The following is an 11,739-nucleotide window of genomic DNA, read 5'->3' on the forward strand; positions in this document are numbered from 1 at the left end:
TAGATTAAATAATACTTCTACATGTCTTTAAGGTGCGGTCATATTTGCAAAATTTCAACTAAATTTCACGACCTTTGTCCATTGTCAATAGTTTAGTGATGCCTGAAGTGGTAACAATTTACAATAAGGTCCTATTATATAATGTTGGTTAATGTATTTGTTAATCTCAGTTAATGAAAAAAAACAACTGTTAATTAGCTCAGGTCCGTTAAATAATATTCAAAAATGTTTACCCAAAAAATGTAATCATCTACATAAAAATCAACAAGATCCACATCATAAGTCCATTAATTAACATCTTGTGAATTGAAAAGCTGTGTGTTAGTAAGGAGCAAATCCATCATTAAGGCGTTTTAACGTTCAACGCTTCTGGACAAAATATGGGTCCATAATCCATAATGCTTCTGCCAGAAGGGATAGAACAGAGGACTCAAATGCAGAGAATTTGTGAACATAGTTTATTACACTTTGGAAAGAAACAAGCTCCAAAGTAGTGACACAAGTGAACAAAAATATGAGAAGTGTCTGGGAGCTCCAGAGTTGTCCGTAAGTACTCAGTGGACAGCATAGGCTGTTGATACCACCCAAGACCCAGACCGCCCACACAGAACGGGGAACAAGACGAGATGTTAGCTGTCACTCCTCGTCTAAATGTCCTGGGCACAAGCAAACAGAGGTAAACACAGATAACACACATAGCACAATGCCAAATCCACATGAGACGAAGCACGAAATGATCTACTGACAACAAAGGGCAGACACAGCAGAGAATATAAGGGAAAAGGAAACAAGCGACAGATGAGGGAAATCAGCTTGTGATCTGCGCACCTGTGCCACAAAATCAGTGCTGATTGCCCAGGTCACAAGCTGCAGGACACACACAGACATGGGGGAAGCCGATGGTGTACCCTGAACCGTGACAGCTTCCTCCAGTAAAAAAGTCCATCCCTCTGTCCACACACATCAAATCCACCAAAATATTTGTTTAGAACTGTTTTAGACTGTTTTCGCTTGTGAAGAGTGCTTGATCTGTGCACATTTCTCTCCTGATTCAGACGAAATGACTTTTTCACTGGAGAAAGCAATATTAAGGATAAAGGGCTCGCATAGTTCGAAGCTACGCAAGTTCTTCTCTTCGCAAGATGTTAATTGAAGGACTAGTTGTGTGGATTATTGTGTTGCTTTTACCAGCTGTTTGGAATCAGCACCCATTCACTCCAGAGGATTCATTAGTAAGGAAGTGATCTAATGCTAAATTTCTCTGAATCTGTTCCGATGAAGAAACAAACTAATCTATATCTTGCATGGTCTCAGGGTGAGAATTTTTCCAGCAAAATGTAATTCTTCTGTGAACAATTTTTTAACAGATATAACTTCTGATTTTAATAGTGTTTTGGAAAATGTTAGAATTAGCAGTAACTAAGATTAATAAATGCTTCAGAACTATTTTTCATTGTTAGTTCATGTTAACTAATGTAGTTAACTAATTTTAACAAACTGAACCTTATTGTAACGTGTTAGCTAGCACACTTCAAAGAAACCAAGGAGCTTTCTGTTGGTCAGTGCAGCGAATTTACTTGACCAACTTGAACCTGATGCAAAATCTAGGAAATATTTTGAAATATTCCAAATCACATGGATTCCTGTGGAAATAACTGGATTTCGCCCATGAAAATTCGCAGAACGGCAGTAAATGTGACCCCACCTTTAGTCTACACCACACTGCTTTCCCACTCTTCACCGGCATCCAAAAGGCCCAAACACTAATGTACACAGACACACATTTCAGACAGGCTATTTCTTCCAGAAAGCCCTCTTTCTTTCCTGTCACAGCCGTCAGCTCAGACTGACTGTAATTCAGACAAGCATAGCTGACACTAAGAGCAAGAGGGCATGTTCAGCCCGAGCTGCCTGAGACTTCCTCCTTGAAGTGTAAATGAGATTTGTGTCTCTTGGGATCCACATCATGTCTGTAACAAAATTGTGTTGGTGTCTGTTTGACCTGAGATGGAGGATAAAGCCACATCAAAAGGTCTGCAAAGGTGCTGGGGTTTAAATAAGGTGCAATATGAACACCGTGACCTGAGACAAATGTGTCACAACAGAGTGCTAAGGAGCATTTTACTCATGAGACACAACAAGGCTGGGTGTACTTAAGGCATTTGAACATGATTTTACACAGGTGCACTTTGCAAAAAGAAATGCCACAGACAAGGTTTTATTACATGCCCCTAGCCATTGTATTTTCGCACAAAGGAAATGTTAAAATGACATGCTTTATTATGTGAAGTCTTTGTGTGAAATTTGCATAATGTACCTGGCACAGGGACTTTATTTCTGAAAGTGAAGGTTAATTTATGTTTACTGCACTTTAGCTTCCGAAGGTTTTGTCGAGATAAATCATATACATTTTAATAAATGTCAACGTGTAGAAATGTTATGGTGGCTTAGAGAGCTATAACTGCTCTGACAGTTTGCCTATTCCTGGAGCTCTCAAGAATATCTTATAGTCTGAAGCACAACAAAATATGATCGAAAAGAGACATGTTAAGTTTTCTAAATTAATCTGAAACCGTTTAAATATGAACATTTCTAGCTAAGAGGAAAAAGGTTTGCATTTCGGCTAAAGCAGTTCAGTGCACATCATATAGCATTACTTAGTTGCCAAAAGCTTAGTAATGAAAGTAGTGAGAGGAATTTGCAAAAGATAAGTTAACAGTAATGGTAAACCTGATGAATTAGAGTAATACCAAACTCATATTTAAAATAGTGCGTGTTTCTTCAACATCTAGGTGCGTGGACAACCAGAAATATATCTATCTCAATATGCTCTCTGAAAAAGGAGGCATTTTGCACATGCACGATCCCTCATGCCAAGTATTAAATGTACCTGATTGTGTCTGATTGCACGCTTCAAGTATTAAAAACTATTCTCTAATCAGGATTTAGATGCTCCATGTACATTGAAACCTCTAATCATAATAAAAGCACTCTGACATGAAGAACATCGGGAGTTTAATTAATATGTATGGGCAAGTTTCCTGGAAAAAGATTAACCATCAGCATGGACTATATTACACTGTCAAAGAAGATTCTACACTGGAAACACCTTAGACTAGAATTAATCTGTATTAAAGTAACCGCTCCATGTTTTATTCATCTCTGACCTATCTCATTCCCAAGAGCTAGGTTGAAAAATAGACTAGAAGAAAACCTAACTATTTCTCAATCTAAAACAATATAAAACAAGGCGGATATAAGTAATAATTTATACCAAAAATTACAAATCATGTGATCAAATTTATACTGCTTTTAGATTATTTTGGTTTTGAATAAATTATTGTGCTTGTACTTTTAATATATAATTCATCTTTATTTAAACACATGTAGAAACATTTTTGTCAGCAAAATTATAAAGAAATTAGCTTTATGATCATAAAAAATATTGATGCCCTATGTGGCATATCCAGGGGAGCAACTGCAAATTTGCCGAGGGGTATGCAAGATTAGTGTTGGCGCCCCCCTGTATTCTAGTAGCCCCTACACAGATGGCCTATTTTGAATTCAAAACTGCAATTTTTGGTAAAAGGTAGCTAGTTTGTATTGTTACTATCTTTTCAGTTTCTCTAAAATGTAAATCAAATGCACATTCACAAACATATGTTTTTTTGTTTGTTTGTCTTTTTGAGCAATTGAGATACTCATAAATGAACTGATATTTGCCCTCTTCGGCAGTGGCCAGGATGTTTTCATAGGGGTGGCCAGGAAGGGGACAAAGAAATCTTTATTATTTCAATATAGAAATGTAGCTTATTTGACTATACTGGACTGTTTTAGTGCCTAAAACACAACTGAATACTGCTAATTTGTTCGTAATTGTAATTGAGAATTTGTGAAGTTGTGAATTAGATCAGGTAATTGAGTGAATATGACCATTTTTCTATTATTTTTGTATTGCCTCAAGGTATTTTTAATAAAAGGGCTCACTCTATTGCTCAGTCAGCTTGGTTCTGGGTCTCAACACCCCAAAAGCTTGTTCTCCATCACTGCACAGGCCTGGATGAGACATGCAGATAGGGCTAGTTCAAAGTTTAGCCAACCTTCACTGGTTTTTTCATAATCAATGAACTCTGAAAAAGCAAACAGTCAATGTTTAACACTAGTTGTCAAAATGAATTCATTGCAACAGTTTTGTCAAACCTAAATCGAGCTCTGTACAAAAGAAAATTTAAAAAAAGTTATCCATCTGCAATAATGTGAATAAAGGCGGACGTCAACAGCACAAAAATGCCAGAAAATTAGTTTATTTGATGCATTTAAATATAATTTAATTTTCGTAATTTACAAATTACAAAGTACAACTGCACTGTGCTCACATTTAGCCTACTTGTGCATTAAATTAGGCTACATATAATAATTAAAAAAATACATAGGCTTCTTGCTCCCTATTGTGATCTCGAATTGCAGAATATTTCAGTAGGCTACATGCATTTGAGAGACGTTTAAATGTGATGCATACATGCATGCACAGTTTTGCAGCTTTAATCGCAATTTTGGTAATTTCATGACTTAACTGACGATGTAGCCAGGTTTGTGCGGGTTATTTATGATGATAGAGCGTGTGCCCCATATTCGTACAGTTTGAGGGCGAGCACGGTAAAACGGGACAGGACAGGGAAGTTTGTTTGTTGACATATAACAACATCTCATAAGTTTTGCAGCTTTAATCGCAATTTTGGTAATTTCATGACTTAACTGACGATGTAGCCAAGTTTGTGCGGGTTATTTATGATGATAGAGCGTGTGCCCCATATTCGTACAGTTTGAGGGCGAGCACGGTAAAACGGGACAGGACAGGGAAGTTTGTTTTACTGACATATAACAACATCTCATCAGACGGCAGTTCACTGTTGTTCTACTGAAGCTCATTTGGCACCTGTACCTTTTCCGCACTCGTTTGACTCGCGCCTGATGCTGACGGCAAGCTGAAGCGCGTCTGAAAAGTTTCCCGTTTGTTGTGGTCGTAAGGCGGTTCCGCGTCTTAAAGGGGTCATATGATGCGATTTAAAATTTTCCGTTCTCTTTGAAGTGATACAAGCTCTTGGTACATAAATAAGATCTGTAAAGTTGCAAAGACTAAAGTCACAAATCTAAAGAGATAGTCTTTATAAAAGTTAAGAGTCAACCACGCCTACCTAAAATGGCTGGTTCTAACAGGCCCCCACATGTCTACCTCACGATTTGGGAAGATTTGCATAACGCCGCCCAAATATTCACACAAAGAAAGAAGGCATAACTTTTATTCTCGCTGTAGTATTGTTGCTGCCGCTGTCGCCGCCATGTCGTGAAGATGCTGTGTGTTTCATTGTGAAAGTGATACTTTGTTTGGCCTTCCAAAAGAGGACGATATCCGCGTTGTCATGCCTAGAGCTGATCCGTGCTGGTCGCTGAGGAAATACATCAACTTCGTGCTGTCGATCGCCGGATCGGCTTTCACCGTGGACGAAGCGGAGTCCAGCCCGGGGCCGTCACATGTGGTTGCCGCAAGCCCGCCGGCCGCCGCTCACTCTAGCCTGCCATTCCTCACTCAAGCCGGCCGGCCTCTGCTCACTCAAGCCCGCGTGTGTGATGCTGTGTGTTTCGTTGTGAAAGCGATACTTTGTTTGGTCTTCCAAAAGAGGACACCACTAGAAATCAGTGGTTAAGTTGTATTTACAACACTGTTCTAGAACAGTTCAACCCAAATATTCAGATGTGTGCAGCACATTTTATGGAGGACTGTTTCCTGATCCTGGGAGAGTAGACTACAATGCTGGCTGTTCTGACTCACAGACTTGTAAGTAAGTTTTTTATATTAAAGAATTTGCCACTGACGATTCAAACGAGAGTTTTGAGCATTGTAGAGTAGCGCTTGTTGTTTGTCATTTCTCAGATCACAAATGCAGGCATGGTTATGTTTACGCGGTGCGATGCAATGCATAAAAAGACAGCATATGCCATTATAATCCGTAATTATGTCCCCACTGGATGCAACAAATGCCTCGTTTATAACGGGTTTTAATGTTTTTGTCTCGTCGCTCCGGCCGGGACACGCCATCACAGTATGGTAAGGGGCGTAACATTTCCGTCACACGCTTGAGGTATTCGGCCAATCATAATGCACTGGATAGCTGGCCAATCAGAGCACACCTCGCTTTTCAGACCGATGAGCTTTGTAAAAATCTTTCAGAAAGGCGGGGCATAGAGGAGAAACAATAATGTACAGTATATGGAAAATAATGTGTTTTTTTAACCTTAAACCGCATAAACACATTTCATTACACCAACTACACAAAATTATGTTCTTTTTAGCAACATCATAAGACCCCTTTAATATTTATAATAAATACATTTTTGAACGCATTAAAAATGCTAAAAACCGTTAAATAAAAAAGTTTCATTACATTATTTTGAACAACTAAGCTTTTGATTATTTATAACGTTTTATTAAATAAGATTTTCACATAATGATTTCGGCAAAACGGCGCCCCCCTATGTGCGGCGCCCCTATGCACCGCATATACTGTATACCCCGTTTTTGAGCCACTGAGCATATCATTATGTCTCTTTTTTGTATATGAAGCAATATCGGACACCTTGGGAGTGTTTTCACAACATGATGCTAGCAAGTCAAGTCACCTTTATATAGCGCTTTATACAATACCGATTGAGTCAAAACAGCTTTACAGTGTCAAACAGGAAAATAGTTTGGACATTTTTAAAGTCATTCATTGATGATTCAGTGATGTCATCATCCAGTTCAACTCTCTTCCAATAGGCTAGTGCAATCAATCAAGCGTCCCTAACTAAGCAAGCCAAAGGCAACAGATAGTGCTCCATCGAAGCAAAACTCCACCGGTGACATAAATGGAGAAAAAAACCTTGGGAGAAACCAGGCTCAGTCGGGGGCCAGTTCTCTTCTGGCCAGAAGAGCAACACCAAGGTTGTGGGTCACAGGGAATGCATGAGCTGATCAAATCTATGAGATAAATGCAACATAAGATAAAAAAAAAAAAAGATCAAATGAAAAATAATCTGCTGAATCAAATTTTTCAACAATACGTTATAACAAGATTGGGACATAAAAAAGCTCTATTCCTGGCACACTTTGGGATTAAAACCTCATGTCTCCAACCCAATGAGCTCATCTTCAGACTCCACAGGAGATAATGAAGGCTTTGCACAGCGGCAAGGAACCAAAACTCCATCGGTGACAGAATGGAGAAAAAACCTTGGGAGAAACCAGGCTCAGTCGGGGGCCAGTTCTCTTCTGGCCAGAAGAGCAACACCAAGGTTGTGGGTCACAGGGAATGCATGAGCTGATCAAATCTATGAGATAAATGCAACATAAGATTAAAAAAAAAAAAGATCAAATGAAAAATAATCTGCTGAATCAAATTTTTCAACAATACGTTATAACAAGATTGGGACATAAAAAAGCTCTATTCCTGGCACACTTTGGGATTAAAACCTCATGTCTCCAACCCAATGAGCTCATTTTCAGACTCCACAGGAGATAATGAAGGCTTTGCATGAAACTAAATTGTGTAACAAAAGTCGCATGGTTATGCGGTTTTGTCTGGGCTCAAGTGTAAAGTATGCAACAGATAGTGCTCCATCGAAGCAAAACTCCACCGGTGACATAAATGGAGAAAAAAACCTTGGGAGAAACCAGGCTCAGTCGGGGGCCAGTTCTCTTCTGGCCAGAAGAGCAACACCAAGGTTGTGGGTCACAGGGAATGCATGAGCTGATCAAATCTATGAGATAAATGCAACATAAGATTAAAAAAAAAAAAGATCAAATGAAAAATAATCTGCTGAATCAAATTTTTCAACAATACGTTATAACAAGATTGGGACATAAAAAAGCTCTATTCCTGGCACACTTTGGGATTAAAACCTCATGTCTCCAACCCAATGAGCTCATCTTCAGACTCCACAGGAGATAATGAAGGCTTTGCATGAAACTAAATTGTGTAACAAAAGTCGCATGGTTATGTGGTTTTGTCTGGGCTCAAGTGTAAAGTATAAAGCTTTTATATAAGTACAGAAAACAACCTGTGATGTCACACTAGTTTACTGCATGCTCCACAAAATGTTCTTATACACTTGAATTCCCCTTGATGGCTTGAAAAAGCTGAAAAAAGAAAATAGTAGGCTATAACCACAAGGCCGTTAAGTATTTCAGATGTAGGTTCTTGCAGTAGATAATCACCAATGACTTTGAAAGAAGAGCCTTTTTGGAGTGCAAATTTGTGAAATCTACTTGCAATTTCTGAGTAAAAAATGTTCTGCCCCATTTTTTTTACATCATTCTACACCAAGTTTCCCAGTGTAAACTTTAATTTGTAGAAGACAAATATGGAAATATTATTTAAAAGTTTAAGACATTTCAAAACTCTTCAGCCTCCCCTATAGTGTATTCTGTTTGCTTTTCAGGACTCTTCCTCTGTTTAAAAAAGAAAGAAAGAAAAATTCAACATTTACTCAGAGTTTGGACAGAAGCAGGGATGGGCGGTATTACCGCCTTACCCCTGAGACAGAGACTCTTGTTTTCACATTACATGAGTGCATTAGAATGACAACATTGCTTATCAGTAACTCGTGCAACGTTCTAGACATTTAATAACAACCTGATTTAAGCAGCCAACCAACGTGTCAGCAATGGAGAACATTTTTCGCCAAAATGAGCCAACAAAATGAAGACGAATTCACAGTCTTGGGAAAGCGGTTATTTGGATGTGTACGAAGGGTCACCAAAGTTATCCAACTCTTCCGAGTTAAAAAGCACAGAACTCAAGCCACTCCACCTGTCCCGTGCCATCCCACTCGGCTTGGCTTTGGGCACTTTCATCATCTTCGTGGTGGCTGGAAACATCTTGGTGATTTTGTCAGTAGTGTGCAATAGGCACCTGCGATCTCCAACTAATTATTTCATCGTTAATCTCGCTATTGCCGACTTGCTCCTCAGCACAACTGTGTTACCCGTATCAGCAACATTGGAAATATTGGGTTACTGGGTATTCGGGAGGATTTTCTGTGATGTTTGGGCAGCAGTTGATGTGTTATGTTGCACCGCATCCATCATGAGTCTGTGCGTGATCTCCATTGACCGTTATATCGGAGTGAGCCATCCGTTGCAATACCCCAACATTGTGACGGGATGCAGAGCTTTGCTGGCCATGCTGGGGGTTTGGGTCCTGTCTTTGGTCATCTCTATCGGACCCCTGCTAGGATGGAAGGAGCCTCCGTCACCGGACCACACGGTGTGCGTAATAACCGAGGAACCCTTTTATGCGCTCTTCTCATCGCTCGGCTCCTTCTATATTCCATTAATTGTTATTCTAGGCATGTACTGTCGTGTTTATGTAGTGGTTAAACGGACAACGAAGAATTTGGAAGCCGGTGTAAAGACGGAAACCATGAATTCAGGTGAAATAACGTTGAGGATTCACAGGGGTTCGCAGGTGCACGAGGACTCCGGCGTAGCAGGCAAAGGTTGTGCGCATCAGGGGAGGAATTATCTGACGGTCAAACTTCTGAGGTTTTCCAGGGAAAAGAAAGCAGCTAAGACCTTAGGGGTTGTGGTTGGCATGTTTACGTTGTGCTGGTTGCCATTCTTCTTCACTTTACCAATTGGTAGGTCTTTTTTAAACACAATTTGTCCCCCTCCCCCTTTCATGTTTTCACACTATATGGGGTATGTTGTCACAAAGAAAGCTGAAATTACATAGCATATTATGGGACTTTTCAGGAAAATGATAATAAATGTAAAACTTACATTACAATGGTCTTAGCAGGTTTTAAGCTTGTCTCTTAGCCCGATCATCTAAAAACCAACTGGCATTTGACAGACAAGACCAGCAAATAATTGTAAGCAGGTTTTAAAGGCTTTCTTTCTTTTTTTTCTTTCTGTAAAACAATAATGGAAACAAGAAAGCAGGAAAACAATAATTAAAACAATATGAATATTCTTGAAGCCTATACACAAATATTTCTAGAGAACACACCCAGCCACACACACACATACACATACCCACAAATCATTATGCCAGTTTCACTAGTAGGAAAATGCCCAAAATGCCTTTAAAACTGGCCAACAGATCAGCTAGACCAGGCTTGGAGACCAGCTAACCAACTTACACTATCATATAATGAATCATTATAATTGCTCTACTGATTCCATGTCATGAGAGTTTGGTAAGATAAATATAAACTTATAATCATTTAATTACATTTTGCTATACTATCCACAGGAACAACACAAAATACAGAACAATTAGGACTTTCCCATCCCAACATAATATAAAGTTGAAATAATAATAATAATAATATACATCATTGTAAAATAATAATAATACAAAATAATAATCAGTGTACTTAAATTACAGTGGAAGTATGCATTCTGTGTTATGTTATTCAGCTAAATTGTGTCGCCTCATAAATCACACTAAATACAAGTGATTTATCCCATGAGCCTTCTGCAGCTGGACATTTGTGGTCAGTGGGAAGACCGCAGAGTAGGGGGTTAAGACAGAATAAATCTTTTTGCACTTTATTTCCTCCTCCCTCTCATGGGGCTCCCAGTGTGGGGTCTGACGCATCCGCCGTTTGGCTATCACAGCAGGGAGCATGAGAACGAGGCCCTGGACCGCAGCCATTCAGACTCAAAGGCAGGTTATTATTAATGAATTAGCATAGTAGTCATTCCTGTCCCAGACAGGGTTATCTCAGCAGGGCATGGTGCATGGAAGTTCAGCTGGCCTGCTTCTTATTTCGGCAACTGTGGCTTGCTTTGAATTTTAGAAAACAAAAACTTAAGTGGAAAACAGTAGTGAGTTTACTGAGTCCTTACAACACTGAATTATTGTAGCTACAGAGGTCATATTTACATGAACATATCAATGCTATGATGATCCGAGTTAACAAGTTTGTTTAGACAATCTCAGTTTGTGTTTACATGGAAACTCTTTAAAACTTTGAAATTTAAAATTATTTCAAATCAAATCAATATTTCATGTTTATTTATTTAATGAGTTCCGGAATTGTTCAGGAGGCATAATAACCACTAAACTGCATAATTCATCATTGTCTGAGGCAAGCGATTTCCTGTGCTAGTTTCATGCCTTTTAAAGGGGTCATATGATGCGATTTCAAATTTTCCTTTCTCTTTGGAGTGTTACAAGCTGATTGTGCATAGATAAGATCCCTGAAGTTGCAAAGACTAAAGTCTCAAAACCAAAGAGATATTCTTTATCAAAGTTAAGACTCTGCCACGCCCCCCTAAAACAGCTCATTCTAACACGCCCCCACATATCTACCTCACTATGTGGAAATATTTGCATAATGCCGCCCAAATGTGCACGCAGAGAAAGAAGGCGAGGTTTCAGTAACCGCAGTTAGTGTTGAAGCAGCATGTCAGGGAGACGCTGTGTGTTTCTAGGCGAAAGCAAAAGCACTTTATTTGGCCTTCTGAAAGTAGATGCATTTTGGAATCTTTAAGATTACTTACAACAGAACAGCAATGCATTTTATAGATGACCGTTTCGTGAACCTAGGAGAGGAAGTAATTCTGACTTTGCTATGACAATCCGGCGCTTCTGAATCAGCTACTGTTTTGTTACTAGTTTAAGTATTTGTTATGGACTGTTCAAATGCAGAGTTTTGCGCATCGTGTGTGTGTGTGTGTGTGTGTGTGTG

The 11,739-nt window shown here is 39.2% G+C and overlaps 1 pseudogene; it reads left to right on the forward strand.

The window, feature by feature from the left end:
- The first annotated feature begins 8,738 nt into the window (after positions 1-8,738).
- The window catches only part of LOC107570447 (alpha-1A adrenergic receptor pseudogene), a 10,114-nt pseudogene continuing 7,113 nt past the window's right edge, over positions 8,739-11,739 (forward strand).

This window comes from Sinocyclocheilus grahami, unplaced genomic scaffold, assembly GCF_001515645.1.
Source record: "Sinocyclocheilus grahami isolate Dianchi unplaced genomic scaffold, SAMN03320097.WGS_v1.1 scaffold1460.1, whole genome shotgun sequence".
Classification (NCBI taxonomy): domain Eukaryota; kingdom Metazoa; phylum Chordata; class Actinopteri; order Cypriniformes; family Cyprinidae; genus Sinocyclocheilus; species Sinocyclocheilus grahami.